The sequence below is a fragment of the Camelus ferus genome, chromosome 32 (assembly GCF_009834535.1).
Source record: "Camelus ferus isolate YT-003-E chromosome 32, BCGSAC_Cfer_1.0, whole genome shotgun sequence".
Lineage (NCBI taxonomy): Eukaryota > Metazoa > Chordata > Mammalia > Artiodactyla > Camelidae > Camelus > Camelus ferus.
Genome location: NC_045727.1, coordinates 5,249,921 through 5,266,568, shown reverse-complemented (window position 1 = coordinate 5,266,568; position 16,648 = coordinate 5,249,921). Strand labels below are relative to the sequence as shown.

At 40.0% G+C, this 16,648-nt stretch overlaps 1 protein-coding gene across 2 annotated transcripts in view; it reads right to left on the bottom strand.

Annotated features, from left to right (window-relative positions):
* Positions 1-8,375: 8,375 nt before the first annotated feature.
* The window catches only part of SPPL3 (signal peptide peptidase like 3), a 122,327-nt gene continuing 114,054 nt past the window's right edge, over positions 8,376-16,648 (bottom strand). For both annotated transcript variants that reach the window (XR_004316591.1, XR_004316592.1), the window contains 2 exons: positions 11,574-11,734; positions 8,376-9,585 (listed from right to left, as the gene is read on the bottom strand). The gene's annotated coding sequence lies outside the window, so the exon portion shown is untranslated. The remainder of the gene's footprint in view (positions 9,586-11,573; positions 11,735-16,648) is intronic.

The following is a 16,648-nucleotide window of genomic DNA, read 5'->3' as shown; positions in this document are numbered from 1 at the left end:
AGGAGCTGGGAGCCTGGGAGGGGCCGTGTTGGGCGCTGACGGGGACGTAACAGATTTCTGCCTTATCCTGAGAGCAATGGGAAGCCCTTGGCTCATGGACCCAGAGGAAGGGTATGAGAATATTTCCATTTTGAAGAGATCACTCTGTGGTGTGCAAAGCAGGTGATGGGAGATGGAAGGATCTTGAATCCGACGGAAACAGAGGCGATGGACAGAAATGGAGTGACGCCAAGGGCACTGAGGAGGTTAAATGGGCCAGTGACGGACTGACTGGTCATGGGGGTGGGGGGACTCATCCAGCTGCACGGATGGGGGGGTCTCTCGTGCAGAAGAGGGACGCCGTTGTTGGAGGTGGTGCTGGGAGAGCACAAGATCTGGCTTAGGCAGGATGAGCTTTTTCTTTCTGGACTTTTTCCTTTTCCTGCTCGCACTGTCCGGGACTGAAAGAGACTGCGTAGTTCTTCAACTACGTTTTTATTTTTATCTTGCATTTTTGCTTATAGTTTGATATGTTTGACAGCAAAGGTTCATAATGTGTTTTTAAGATTTTTACTTTTAATCATTATAGAAATAATGGAAAATGTTATCATTAAAGGTATGAAATTATGGGACAGTCTGTATGTTTAACGCCCAGCCCCATTTCCCTCTCTGAACGTAACACTGGTTCACAGCTTAGGCTGCATGATGAAATCCTGTGTGGGTTGTGGTCCTCACCTTTATGAGACCCTTGTTGTATTTACTGCTTTTTACCAAAACTCAGCATTGCTGGATGTGCCTATCACGCCCTTGTTTTCCTTTCATGTGTATTTACTCCATGTATCTTTGCTCGAACTTTTACTTTGGAACTGAGTCACAAGTACTTGGATTTATCTTTTTGGTCAAATATGAATTTTCTCTTCTAATAAATGACTTTATCCCACCTCCATTAATACTGGTTCTTGATTTTAACTTTCCCCTTTTTCGTATTATCTCCTTTTTTAATGCTTCCTTATTGCTTTCTTTGCTTTTCATCTTTTGCTGTAATGTCTTCCCCTGGGTAATTTGGGAATTAAGGCATTTTTAGTTCTTCTTGTTGCTATCTTTAACTTTTTTTTTAATTGAGGTATAGTCAGTTTACAATGTTGTGTCAATTTCTGGTGTACAGCACAATGCTTCAGTCACACATGAATATACATATATTCATTTTCATATTCTTTTCACCATAAGCTACAAGATACTGAATATAGTTCCCTGTGCTATACAGTACAAACTTGTTTATCTACTTTATATATACCAGTCAGTATCTGCAAATCCAAACTCCCAGTTTATTCCTTCCCACCTCCCTCCCTGCTGGCAACCACGAGTTTGTATTCTATGTCTGTGAGTCTGTTTCTGTTTTATATATAAACTCATTTTTTTTTTAAGATTCCACACATGAGTGATATCATATGGCATTTTTCTTCCTCTTTCTGGCTTACTTCACTTAGAATGACATTCTCCAGGGACATCCACGTTGCTGCAAATGGCAGTTTTATCATTTTTATGACTGAGTAGTATTCCATTGTATATACAACTTCTTTATCCAGTCATCTGTCGATGAACATTTAGGTTGTGTCCTGTCTGTAACTTTAAATCATGTACTTAGGTCTGTATTTCCAGCTTGTCATCCTCAGCACTGGAACAGGGTATTTTCTCCCAGAAACAAGAGATCACTGTGCACTTCTGCTTCCTTCTCTGCCTGTCACCTCACACTTTTGTTGTGTGACTGCTTTTGCCCCAGTTATTACTGCATCACGTATCTTCTACTTCAGGGATGATGACAAGAGACATCATTTTATGACTTTAATTCCTTTCCGGGAGGAGGAAGTGAGTGTATCTTGCTCTTTTTCACCACTGGGAGTGGGACTGGCCTGAGGCACCTTCGCCCGGAGGGGAGGCAGCTGGGACCCCTTCAGTCCCGGGAAGCACACAGGCCAGGAGTCTGTGGTCAATGGCAGGGCTTTCCTGGGGGCACAGACGCGGTGGTGGACACTCAGTGACTATTGGCTCTTTCCTGCCTCCCAGCCCTTGCACTGGTTGTCCCACCACCTGGCAATACTTTCTTTTAATAAAGTCTTTTACTACTTGATACAGGCACGAATTTAAAAACTCAAACAGTACAAAAGTGCCCAGAGTGAAGCCAGCCTTCTTCTGGTCCCACCTCCTGGCAGAGCAGTGACCATCACCTTGTAAGTCACATCCTTATAACTTCCCAGAGCCGTCTGTGCCTGGACAGTGGTACCTGTGCTTTGTATCATTTCATGAACAGGCCACACTACCTACTGTTCTGTCCCTTGCTTTTTCCGTTAACAATGCATCTTAAAGATTGCTTAGAAATGAATACTTGTAGGTCTGCCTTGTACTTCTTTAAAAAAAAAAGCTCCATGGCACTTTTATGGATGTACCATGACTTAAATCTACTGATTGGAGGGCATTTTCATCAGGTCTTTTATCTTTACTACAGTGATGACTGCACGGAGCATCCTTGGCACAGAGTAAACATTATACATGTGAGCTTTTATGTTCATCATCCTCTTCTAATTCTCAGAACAAACCTGGCTGGCGGGCACCGTTTCCATCTGGAATTCCTAGGAGATGCCATTCAGACCTTCCCACTCTGTCGCCTGTATTTCTCCACCTCTTGTTCATATTTCCATCTCCCTTTGTACTACCTCCTGGGTCATCTCCTCAGCTTTAGCAGTTCACTCTCTTGTTTACTCAGTCCATCAATTAAAATCTTCCTTTGTGGTTGTTTTAGAATTTGTAAGTTTATTTTTATACCTAAAACATTTTACAGATGATTATAAGCGCAAGCATATGTAAGAAAAAAAATCTGACAATGTCATTCATACAGTTGATTAAAGCAATGCTTAGAGGAATCATGAGCAAAATTCACCCCTAAACACGGATTTCTGAGTAATTTTTTCCTCAGACTCTTATTTTCTGCTCATTTCTTTCAACATTTACTATGATGCTTTTTTTCATCTATAGGAGTCCAGTACTGCCTTTTTTAGACGTATAATTGACTTACAATGTTTCAGATGTACAGCAAAGTGATTCAGTTATATATATATATGTGTGTATATATGTATACATATATTCTTTTTCAGATTCTTTTCTATTATAGGTTACTATAAAACACTGAATATAGTTCCTTGTGCTATACAATAGGTCCTTGTTTATCTATTTTTATATAGTATTGTCTATCTGTTAACCCCAAATTCTTTATATATATATATATATATATATATATATATATATATAAATAAATTTTTTTTTAAATTGAAGCATAGTCAGTTTACAATGTTGTGTCAATCTCTGGTGTACAGCACCATGCTTCAGTCACACATGAACATACATATATTCATTTTCACTATAAGTTACTACAAGATACTGAATATAGTTCCCTGTGTGATACAGTATGGACTTGTTTTATAATTTAATTCTTAAATAATGGCTATATATCTGCAAAAGTCCCCCAAATTTAGCAGTCAGCTCTCAAGAACAGTCAGCTCTCAAGAACTAGTATGAGTTGGTTTCAGGAAACTACTTAATGTTTCTCTCATCAAGCCTCACTCATTTCCTTCCATATTTTCTGTGTTCTAGTCCAATTACCTGAATACACTATACTTAATTTTTCCACCAGCTTAGCTCTTAAAATGGCCAAGTTCTCTTCTCGAGGCAGTAATTTTGCTGGAAACTGTTCCCTTTGAAATATTATGTTTGTTTTTTTCTTGATAATATGGCTAATACATATTCACTCTAGAAAATTTGTAAGTATAAAAATCACCAATAATTTTATTAATTCTGTAATAACTTTTTCATTCTATAATAATAAATTCCAAGTACACTGGAATTTTATTCTATGCCAGTCTTAGCTACAGAGAACCAAATAATTTGTGTGTGTGTGTGTGTATATATACAGTCAGTTTACAATGTTCTGTCAATCTCTGGTGTACAGCACCATGCTTCAGTCATAAATGAACATACATATATTCGTTTTCATATTCTTTTTAACCATAAGTTACTACAAGACACTAAATATAGTTCACTGTGCTGTACAGTAGAAACTTGTTTATTGCTGTGATTCTTAAACTTTCCCTCAATTTGGAAAAATTCAGCCATTTGTTCTTTTCAAAAATTTTTTTCTTCCTAATTCTCTCTCTCCTGTCACTCTGCGAGTGTAGTTATGTATGTTAGGCTGCTTGATGTTGTCCCACAGATCAATGAGACTCTGATTACTTTTTCAATCTTTTTTTTTTTTTCTCTCTGTTCCTCATTTTGGATGTCTGCTGCTCTATTTCAGGGCCGGGGAAACTACAGACCACCCCAGGCTGAATCTGTTTATCCCCACTGATTACTAGAACTCCTTTCAGGCTAGAATGGCAGAGATGAGTATTTGTAATTGAGACCTTTGACTTTCAAAGCCAAAGGTATTTACTATTGATTCTTTAAGGAAAGGTTTCCTAACCCCTGCTCTTTTTCAAGGTTGATGATTCTTTAGTCTGTCATTTTCAGTGTGCTGTTAATCCCATCTATTACATTTACTTCAGGTACGTAATTTTTATTTATCTTTTTGTTACTATTTTTTCAGTTACATAACTTTTATTTATCTTTTTGTTACTATTTCTCTGCTGACAACTATCATGCATTTAGTATAAGCGTATTTTCCTTTATATTCTTGGGCATCTTTATAGTGGTTCATTTAAAAATCCTGAGTGTTAATTCTAACATCTAGGTCATCTCAGTTTCCATTAATTGCTTTTTCTTATGAGTATGGATCACATTCACTGGTGTTTTCATATGTATAATAATTTTGAATTACATCCTGAATATTGCTGTGGTAGAAATTCTGGTGAATTAATATTTTTAAAGGAGGCAGTTAACTTGGCTGAACTCAGACTTAAAACTCTGTCCCCTGTGGTGGGCAGCAGCAACTAGTATTTCTCTCTAGTTCTTTTAGCTGGTTGCTTGGCATCTGCTTCACGAGTGTGTATTTAGGGATCACGGAGTTGGGTGGAGTTTGTACACAGAATGTGGAGCTCCGTTGCTCATTTCTGGAATTTACTCCTTTACTTGTTAGGTGCTGGGTTAGGGTCATTTTGAACCCTTTCCTTTGCTTATTGGAGCCGGTAAGATTCTAAGTTTCTATACAAGTTTTAACTACCCCCACACTGGTGTCTGTCAGGGCCTATCCTCAAGCAAAAAGCCATAAAAATGGGAACTTACCCAGAGCTGCTTTAGCTCCCGTCCTGTTTCTCCTGAGCTCGGCTGCTCCTCACTGCCTTAAAGTAGCTGCTTTCTGTATTTTGTTGAGAATTTATAGTTGTCGCTTACGGGAGGGCTGGATGAATAGGAGTTCTTTCCTCCACTGTTAGCAGAAGCAGAATCTTATCCATCTCTTTTCCAAAGATACTTAATCTACATTTTAAAGTCACTTTAGCAGGAGGATTGATTTGAATCAGTCTGCCATTACTGGCGATCAGAACAGCAGCTGAGAGTTGTTCTCATTTATTTTATGGTTTGTTGTTTTAATGACAGTAATGGGGGGTTCCTAACTTTCACACTGAAACCTGGTTGGTTTGGCTGCTAGGAGGCGTGCACCCCTGCCCCCGTGAGGCGGCACCTCTCAGTGAGGAGCGGTCCATGTTGCTGCAGCATCACTGGTCGGGTGGTCTCCGCGCGCCCCTCTGGACGGCGGCTGGGTCAGCACAGGGCTCAGGCAACCAAACTCCAGCTCTTCTCTGCCTCCGAATAGGGTCAGTGGTCCCGCACTTCAACTGTGTTTGCACAGTCCTTCCCTGTTTACCTAAACTTGCCTGCTTTTGTTGAAGCCAAACAAAACCCGGGTGTGACTACCTTTTGATAATGAGCTCAGGCTCTGGAGGCAGAAAGACCTGGGACAAATTAGTTGGCCTTGAAACTTGTTTCCTGGTCTGTAAAATGGATAATAAAATCTGCCCTGCCTATTATCGTATCATGAGATTTTATTAAAAGTCTGAGATGGCTGACCACCACTCTGGCCCCCAGTGTGGGATGTACACTGGATTTGGGAAGACCAGGGCAGAGCTTGTAACAATCCTTGGGCCGTGGCTGGATTGAAAATGTTTTGGAGCCAGGAGTAGGCCATCGAGCTGTCCGAGTGTTTAAAGACTTCCCTGTGTTTCCTGAGGGTGGGGGCCATCTGTAACTGCATGATGGGGAGGAAGCGCAGCGGGTAGGCACACAGTCCGCCAGTGTTTAGAGCTTACTCTGCCACTGACCAGCCGGCGATCCTGGGGGCGTGGCGAGTTCCTCTGTAAAACTGGGGACAGTGGTAGCACCCACCTCGGAGGGCTCCTGTGGGCTGTTGCTGATGTCTGGGATGTGGCTCTCATTTGCAGGGGAGGGGCTCTCTCCATCAAACTTCCCTGTGCTTGACTCGACCCCCTGTCCCAGCCCTGGGCGCTCTCTTTGAGTCATGGTTATGTTCTTTCTCCTTGCCTCACGTCCTCCTCAAATGTGCTAAACCTGGCAGTTGTGTCCTCAAACAATTTATCAAGAGAAATGTTGGGCAGGGCGGGGCTGAGGACAAAGGCTAGGGCCATTCCTTTGCTCATTGGGATAAGAGAGTCATTCAGCTCATTATTAATCTACTTCATTCATGATAGCTTGATGCCTTGATTTCCCCACCTTGACCCAGAGGATAGAGAATCTTTCAAATGCTTTGTTGAAGTCTACACCTAGACCTAGTCTGGTTCCTGTCCCTCTCCTATCTTGTGGATTGACTTGAGTCAAGAGGCTTAAAATGGCACTGCTTTTAATTTGAAAACAGGCTGAGAGTTTGGCCCACTGAGTCATTTAAAATATATATATATATATATATATTTTTTTTTTTAATTGGAGTGTATATAGTCAGTTTACAATGTGTCAACTTTTGGTGTACAGCACAATGCTTCAGTCATATAGGAACATACATATAATCATTTTCATATTCTTTTTCACTGTAACTTACTGCAAGATTTTGAATATAGTTCCCTGTGCTATACAGCACGAACTTGTTGTTTCTCTATTTTATATATAGTAGTTAGTATCTGCAAATCTCAAACTCCTTTCTAACTTATCCCTACCCACCCCTTCCCTCCCCGGTAACCGTAAGTTTTTCTATGTCTGTGAGTCTGTTTGTTTTGTAAATAAGTTTGTGTCTTTATTTTTTTTTTTTAAGATTTCACATATGAGTGATCTCTCTTTGACTTACTTCACTTAGAATGACATTCTCCAGGTCCATCCATGTTGCTGCAAATGGCATTATTTTATTCCTTTTTAGGCTGAGTAGTATTCCATTGTATAAGTATACCACAACTTCTTTATCCAGTCATCTGTCGATGGACATTTAAGTTGTTTCCATGTGGGGTGCACGTATCTTTTTGAATTAAGGTTCCCTCTGGATATATGCTCAGGAGTGGGATTGCGGGACCACAGGGTATGTCTGTTTTCAGTCTTTTGAGGAATCTCCATACTGTTTTCCACAATGGCTGCACCAAACTGCATTCCCACCAACAGTATAGGAGGGTTCCCTTTTCTCCACATCCTCTCCAGCATGTACTGTTTGTGGACTTTTGAATGATGGCTGTTCTGACTGGTGTGAGGTGATACCTCACTGTAGTTTTGATTTGCATTTCTCTGATAATTAGCAATATCAAGCACTTTTCATGTGCCTATTGGCCATTTATATGTCTTCACTGGAGAATTGCTTGTTTAGGTCTTCTGCCCATTTTTGGACTGGGTTGTTTGTTTTTTTCTTATTAAGTTGTATGGGCTGTTTATGTATTCTGGAAGTTAAGCCTTTGCCAGTTGCATCATTTGCAAATATTTTCTCCCATTCCATAGGTTGTCGTTTTGCTTATGGTTTCCTTTGCTGTGCAAAAGCTTGTAAGTTTAATTAGGTCCCATTTGTTTATTTTTGCTTTTATTTCTATTGCCTGGGTAGCCTGCCCTAGGAGAACACTGCTGAGATTTATGTCAGGTAATATTTTGCCTATGTTTTCTTCTAAGAGGTTTATAGTGTCTTGTCTTATGTTTAAGCCTTTAAGCAATTTTCAAGTTTATTTCTGTGTATGGTGTGAGGGAGTAGCCATTGAGTCTTTTGTTCCAAGAGTGTTCAAGAAAAGCTTTCAGATTTGGGAACACAGGTTCACAATGACCGAGAGGGTAGTTTTACAGTGTAGCAGTTACCTTTTCCCTCAGAATAAGCATCAGAGCTATATAGTACAATAAAGTAAGAAAGTGTATATATGTTTAAATGAGTATTTTAATTGTATTTTAACTCCATGAAGACTGGTAAATTGTCTGTGGAGAACATGAAAACTCAACAATCCTGAACAGTGCCTAAAATTCATTTAATACTTTAAATAAGGCATCTTTATTCCCATTCCAGATTAAGAAACCAAGGCTCAGAGGGGCTCTAAGGCAAGGTCACATGGGGCTGTGAGAGGGCTATGTGCTGGCAGGTGCCTTAACACACAGTTCCCCTCACTGCTAAGAACATCTTGTATGTTGCTCAAGCCTTTAAATACCACTTCTGTGCCTTCATCCGAATTTTTTAGCTTTAGTTACTCCACTGGCTAGAACAGAACTCTTATCTTTTCCTTATCTCAGTTGTAGCAATTAACTGTTGAGGTCAAAAGCCAGAGTCACCTTCTGGTCCCCACCTTCTGCATCTGATGTGGTAGCAAGTTTTGGCACTCAGCATCCTGAGGCTGGAATGCTGGCCAGGGGCCACCTTGTTGCCCTCTGCACACCCACTTCCTGCCTGTCTTCCATTCCTCACAAGGCCAAAGTCTGTGGCACAACACCTGGCCCAGCTCGCGACTCCTAGTCTCAAGTCGGGCTTCCTCTCCCTAACTGGCTGCCACTCCTCGGTCTTCTTTAGGGCAAGTGAGAGCCCAGGACTCAGTGGGGACTGGAGCGAGCTCAGGGGCTGCCCTATTTCAGGGCCCCCGCAGGGCCTCTGTTTGCCTGTGAACCAGTGGCACAGGAGCATAAAGCAGTCTAACTTCCCTGATGAGGAATAGCTTGCTGATTCACTCCTTACTGAGAGTAACTTTAACCCAGAGGCTATGCTCCAGGAAGGAGAGAGTTCCTCTTGAAGATTCACTGAGGTTAAGAGGAATACAGCACCCTATAAAACGCCCTGATTGTTACCGCCTTTTCTGTTCCATCCAGTTTGTCTATAAACTCTCAGGACCCCAACCCCAGCTTGGGCTCACAGTCTTTAAGGCAGCAGCCTGCTGTGACTCCCTTCGCCGGGCAAAGCAAGAAAGCTGCTATTTTCTTTGCTCCCAAAACTCTGCCTCTTAAGTTTGAATTCGCTTTTCCGGGTACAGACTGATTTTTCAGTAACAAACCTTGGGCCCCTCTTCTTTTCTAAGAAGGGCATTTCTGCCTGAGCCCCCAGGGTCTGCCGCGCCGGAGTGGGGAAACAGGAACAGGACAGATCAAGCCCCAGCAGCCGCTGGAATCTCTTTGCTCTGGGGACTTCTTCCTTCTGCTTTCCGGCCCCAGCCTGGACCTTTGACTCTGACGCATCTTTGGGAGAGAAAAGACCACTGTTAGGACTACAGCGACTCCTCGGCCCAGACTAGGGGGCGTTTCCCAGTGATGACTGAGGCCCCTTGACCCTACCTGGGGATTCACCTGGCAGGCTGAAAAATCCCCATCTGTTGGGATCGCCTTCTTTGAAAGCGACTCCTGACTGAATAGGTGCCAACTGGATAGGAGGTCATGGGCTTAGAGAACTTGGAAGCCCCTTGGAATCTGTACTTGTGTTTTGAATTCCTGCTGGCATTTGTCTTCTGTAATCTGTTATCTGTAAAGCCTGCCTCTGTGATCTGAAATTTTGGTCTAGTGCTTCTAGCTACCAGTAAGTTTTGAATCTGTACGAGTCCTTTGAAGTTTTCTGCGTGTAGATGTGTGCATAAATTGACAAAATGGGTGGCACCGTTTCAATTCTATCAGACGGTCCCTTGGATCTGTTTGTGTTTTGTGCGTATGGCCGTGTGAGCTTTGGATCTTGTGTCTCATGTTTTGTGATCGCCCTTCTGTCTTGTAAAATGGGAATTTCTGGTTCTGTTCCACCACAGGGCCCTTTTGGCCGAAGTCTGTCTGACTGGAAAGATTTTAGTTGTACGATCACTTAGGAGAATGGCCCTTGAATGGTTCATTGCTTATACATGTTTGTAAGTACTGAATGGCCAAGTTGGGGTTCTTTTGACACCCCAAAACTAAATTTTGAGCACTTAGTTAAAACTAGCAGTCTTCTGTGCTTGCAGTTTACTGGAAACAACAGTGGTGTTTTTCTTTTATTCTAAAATTAGATTAGCAGGGAAAAATATTTGTAAGGCTAACTCCATGGAGCCTTTGAACTGGAGAAGCATCCAAACTGTTAATTTCAGAGAGCTCTTAAACTACCGCCCCTAACGTAACTGGCACGCGGAAGTCCCCGGAGGCCTCAAGCCCAGCGTAGCCTCCTGGAAGGCCTGCGGTGGGAGGCTGTTGGAACCCATGCTATATGAGGTGCCTGAAATGTGAACACTGCTCCCCTCTACCCTTTCAGTACTCATTCTAGTACTCTTCTGAACTGCCTTTCTACTCAGAAGGTGCTATTACATGGGAGCATGTGAGGTTATAGGCAAGCCTCTTCAGATCAAAGGCTTGAACTGAGAGCCACAGTTAAGAGAACTTTTTATACCCAGGGAGGATCCTCAGAAGAGTCTGTACATGGATTACCAAAATGAGAGGGCACTGGTCTGACTAAGCTGACCACCGCTGATACTGAGAGCCTGACAGGAATTTGGGGGGAGGGGAAGTAAAACTGTCCAACATGCTGGAATAGGTGTGTCAGTCCTTTGATACCAAGGACCACCCAATTTTTTGAGGGAAAAGAAAAATAAACAGAAAAACCTCCCCTACTTAACAGACTTTTAAGTATTGAGGGAAAATAAAGCCTTTTTTCTGGCCTCAAGGGAACAAAGTCATCTAGGAAGAATGTACCTTTCTATGCCTTTGAAATGCAAATATTCTACCTGGTCTTCTCCTTGTCTCTGCCATCTTTTTAAAATGCAAATTTTGAGAAAGTGGGTAGGTAATTTGGAACTTGGCTTGTCGAGGACAAATAGAAATCTTAAATGTCTTCCATAGAAATTAGTAAAAATGTTTAGCCGTCTAGACAGGCAACTTTGATTTGTTCCATCTGCCAGAAACCCAATTTGAATCCAAACTCTTCTAACTGATGGGTTAGATGTTGGGTTTTATGTTACGTACCCAATCCGTGGCTCACATTTTGGAATGAGAACTATGAGGTCTCTGTGCTTTGCGTGTCACAGATGCATGGTATTGACAAAACTGATTTGTAAAAGAGCTCTATTTAATTGACTTAAAGGAAATTAAATGCTTATATAAATACTCAGAAATATAAAAGAAACTGGCTACTGCAGAGGCCCTTTGTAAGTGGGAATATTAATCCAAGAGTCAGTTCCTTCAATTTCACTGTGCGTAAGCTAGTTAAGTAAGAGTACCTGACAAAGCTCCTTCCATCTAGGCTGGAGACAGTCCTTAAATTGTGTCTCTTCCAGTATGCATAATCTTCTGGTTGCAGGTCCTGGGGCATTGGATCTTCATCCAAAGAGATTTATGAGATGAGCTTCAGAAACAAACTTAGAGTGTCCTTTTAATAATTCTATAACAAAACAGCAAATGAGTCTTAGGCCATAAATGCAGACCTCCATTAACAAAACTAGAATTTAATATTCACTGAAATATAATTTTTCCTCTCTAAAGTTACCCTCATTTTTATCAAATGTAGCCAAATCAAGATTAATCTGTCTGCAAATTAAGTCTGATTATGTGATCGTCTAGGCTTTTTTAAATTGGCTGTGCCACAACTTTTCATAAGGTGTCTCAGGCTGAAATTTTAATATGGTCTCCTAGGGCCAGGAAAGCCATGTCAAGGGCTTGTCACAGATTTTGCCTTACAGACTTAGGTACATTCTTCTCTTTTCGAGGTCCCCAAAATACCTTGAGATTCCTATACCTGTTAGGAGGTGGTCTTCCTAACTTATCTGATAAAGCCACTAGGAACCTAAGAGAGAAAAGATAACTATTCCAAGTTGGCTTACATAGGTATAATTTACCAAATTGCTGTGGATCATAATTAGCTTAAGGAGAAGGTTTTTTGTTTTTTTTTTAAGTATCTGGAAAACAGAGATTAAAACCAGTTAAAAAAAAAAAAAGCCAGTAGTGTTTCAGACAGGAATCATAAAAATTACAACCATTATTTACCAGTTCACTCAGTCCTATGTAACTAATCCTTTTTGTTAACAGTTTTATGAACCCATCAGGTTTCTATTAGAATTCTTTAATTTCTTACTCAGTTCAACATTATGGTCTGAAAGTTAACACAGATTGTGCTTATTAAAGAAGTCTTTTCTATAAACATTCTTGAAGAGGAGGCATTTTGCAAAGGCAACAGAGTAAACCATATCTATGAATGATAAAAAACTTAAGGCACAGTTAAAAAACCTTATTAAAATGCAACTGACAAACTTGGGTACTGCTGTGACATACAATATTTTAAGATAAAAGCTAGAACTATGATTGATAGCATTTTGCCAGCATATATCAGACGTCTTTTCAAAGAATTCCATAATTTTTAGAATATATATATTAGTAACATTTTTCCTAATATAACTTAAGAAGATTACTTATTTGACAATACCTCCCATGCAATTTAACATACCAAATGAACCAAATTAGTTTAATATCTCTTTTGGGGATGTTGCAGGGGAAGCACCCTGAAAGTTAGCCAGAGGTCAAAGAAGCTTTATTAAAATTTGATATGGGAAATTTGTTTAAAAAAAAAAATATCAAAAAGGCTTTAAAACACTTGGTCAGATGGGCTCATAGATCATTGTGAAACAATACTTATTCCCTTAGCCAAAGTGATAAACATTTCAAAGGCAAATATGGAAAGCTGTAACAGGTTTATGATTAAAGGTAAAAGAAACATTATATTCTGTGATAAGAGGACAAATTTTTCATAAAATGTTGATCCATTTTTGATAACAGAGAAAAACTAAATTCAAGGTTTGCACCAGCTTACTTTTAACAACCAAATCCATTTACTTATTTAAATTAAATCTAAATGTAACCAATCCTGATGATGCACAAAGCTCTCTTCTTAGGGTTCCTTTTCCACAAACCTTTCATTACTTTCTGTATCCATATTAGTTTGTTCCTTATTTTTCTCCATCTGGAAACAACCAGCTAAAGGATAAACCTACTTTTACTTTCCCTTAACAAAATGCAGTTCCATTCCTCGTAACTTCTTTACTGAATCACATATCCTACTTTCCTACTGTATACTGAAATGTTTATTTTTCCTAGTAGCTTTAAATTTTTTAAATAGGATCCTCAACTCTTAGAAATTGAGATTTTTAACGAAAACTAAGTAAGCAATTATGAACTGTTTTTTACATTAGTATTCTGTTGGCTGGCAAACAAATATCAAGAAATTTCTAAACAAGTTTTCTTATAGAAAATATCTCATTTTGGCACTAAACATAGTAATATTCCTAGATACCTTTAGTTTCTCTGCAAACGGAAGCCAATACTATGTTTGGGAATAACCTAACTATTCAATAAACTTCCGTCATTTAACTTAATTTAGCACAACTCTAAAATTTCAAGTTAGTAAATATCTAGAGAAATTATATTGAAGTAGACATCTCTAAAATATATTACTCCTAAAGAATTCATCCAAAGGCTCTTATCTCATTTGCATTCAACTTACTTTTAAAAATTTCACAATATTGTTATTTTTCTTGCTGACAAATTTGCAACATATAGTAAGATCTTATTTGACTTCTACTAAACCTAGGTACAACAAAGGTGTTATACTTAATGTTGATGACTAGAAAGACATATCTATATTAATTAAGTCAGCAAACTTTAATACGGGTATTGATTTAATATTGCATAGTTTCCCAGTTCACATGAACCTGAAGTTCATTCTGGCCAGTTTCCTTTTATATTTCTATAAAAGAATTTATATAAACACTTAATTTTCTCTAGGGCAACCAAGTAGAGCTCATTTACAAATTAATTTTCATAATACCATTCAAAGGTAAACACACACATAGACATATGGACATCCAGACAGATACAACCAGAGATCCCATAGCTCCACTTTATAAACTTGGTCAAGAGGTCAGGCACTGCAACATAAAACTCACTAGTCTTCACAGCTGGAATAGGCTAAATTTAAAAAGCCGCCTTTTTCTCTTTCTGCAGTCTCAGGAATTAGAGATGGTCTGGATAAAATAAATATTCCTGAGAGCCTTGGTCCTAAGCCACAGGGTAAAAAAAGCAAGTTCTCCTAGAAGGACCTGGTCCCTCAAGTGTCAGAATTCTGAAAACATTGTCTAGGTCTGCTTTTAGTATCTGGGAGAAGTGCGGCTTTCAGTATTGCCCTGTGGCACAACAGTCCACGTATATCGCCTCTCAGTCCAAGTAAAGGCGTAAAGAAGTTACTGTTTTTAGGAATATGGACAATAAGGTATGGGGGTCTGGTACTACAGAATGACAAATATTTTAATGAGTGATGCAGAATGTATTCTTCCAATGTCAGCAGAATCAAGTCCTCATAATTGTTTAAGTACTAAGCCTAGCAACTTGTCTTGTTCAGCATCATCCTCATTAGGAGTCACGAACTTTATATGGTGAAGGAAATCTCATTGGTCCTTCAGATCTAGAAACATTTCTCCCTTAAGAGTGAAGGAAATACGGGCTTCATAAGTTTCCAATAGATCTCTGCCTATCAGGTTAACGGGAGCCCTTTTCTATACAAAAAAGGGGTACCTTCCTTTATGTTCCCCTAAGTAGAATTCTACAGGTAATGATTTAAAAGCCTTAGTAGCTGCATTAGAAACCCTTACCCTCTGTACTGAGGAATACTCTGAGGCAGAGGTCCTTTAATTTTGGTAGGGTTCAAAACTGAAAAGGTGGCCCCTGTAGCTATCAGGGCTTTAATTATTTTTCCTTGTAGAACCATTTCTACTTCTCCTAGGGTGTCAGAGAGAAGGGGAAAGACTCCCCAGCCCTATTCTTGTTTAACTCGTAATTCTGGTCTAAAATCCAGTTTTCCTTCTAGGCTTCTGCCTTCTTAACTTACAATTCATCTTCTGATGCCCTGGTTTTCTGCAGTAAAAGTAAACTTCGGTTTTCTCTATCAGTTGTGGATTGCACAGGGATCGGTTAAACTTCAACTGGCATTGAATACTTGATGTTCATGATTTTTGTGGATATTCCCTTTCTTTCTTTTTAATGGTCCTGAAAAGTTGGTCAGCCGGTGTAACAAGGGCGTTTGTAGGTAATGCGGACCAACCTAGATTGTCTTTTGACTAGAGTAGTCAATTCCTCATCTAAGCGTTCTAAAAAGGCAGTTAATTAAAGGATCATTTTGGTGATTAGAGAATATTCAGGTGTCAAGCCAGAATATCGCTTAAAGGTATTTTCAAACCTTTCATAATAGTCTGGAATTGGTTCATCGGGTCTTTGCTTGCACTGCTGAATCTTTGTCCAATCTACGGTTTCTGGAAAAAGCTCTGGGATATGTTTAAGTAATTTTTGAGCTAATTTCTTGCATTTAAGTGTGAGCCTGTGGACTATGGAATTCAAAGTCCGTTAGAGGTAGTTTCCAATCTGCTTTCTCTGTCCATTCCCTTGCTCTGCTTTCAGAAATCGATATAGATCTGAAAACCCAGGCTTGTAGGTTCCCGATGGGTTAACTTAAACTCCTTAGCAAATCCCAATAGATCCTGACTTGGACTGGGAAATTCCTTAGCCAAGGCTCTAACTTCAGCTTGGGCCCAGGGTGTGTACATAAGCACTGAGGACAGTTCACCTCCCCCTGTAGTAAGTTTCTCCTTAAAGGGAGCTATCATCACTTCTGATTTTTTATCCTCCTTCACCAGGGGAGAGGGAACAGCAGGAGGTGGAAGAGACGCAAGAGAAAAAGAGACAGTGTCTGGACCAGGCAATTCAGATAGGAGAGGACACGCAGGGGGAGCAGAGGGAGAGTGTGTCAGGGCTAGAGGCCTTTTTTTTAGTTCTGGTACAGTTTCAAGCAATTTCTTGGTTTCCTGCAAAGAAGTTACTTTATCATTTTCTCTTTTAGAAGCTTCTAAATACCAAATAAGCATTCCATTCAGTCTATTTGATTTTATGGCCCGCCTTTTCTAACTATGTACACAAAAACATCAATTTTGGAGTGTCAAAAGAACCCCAATTTGGCCATTTTAGATTGAGATCTCCTTTAGTAGAATTTCCCCAATTAAGGAGGTACTTGCGAGTATGAGCTCTGTATATCAATCTGGCTGGGGTGTTAGTTGGAGGTTGGTTTTCTGACACCCCTCATTTCTGTTTGAAAAACTCTATTTCTCATTTTTCAGTTGAATTTGTTAGGGATAAAATTTCACTTTTATCCCTGGCAAATTCTATTCAGGTAGCCAAACTGAGAAAAAGTGTCAGCTCAGCCTCTTACCTAACCACTCAGTCCAGACCCTGGTATCTTTCAACCAGCCCCACCCAGGAC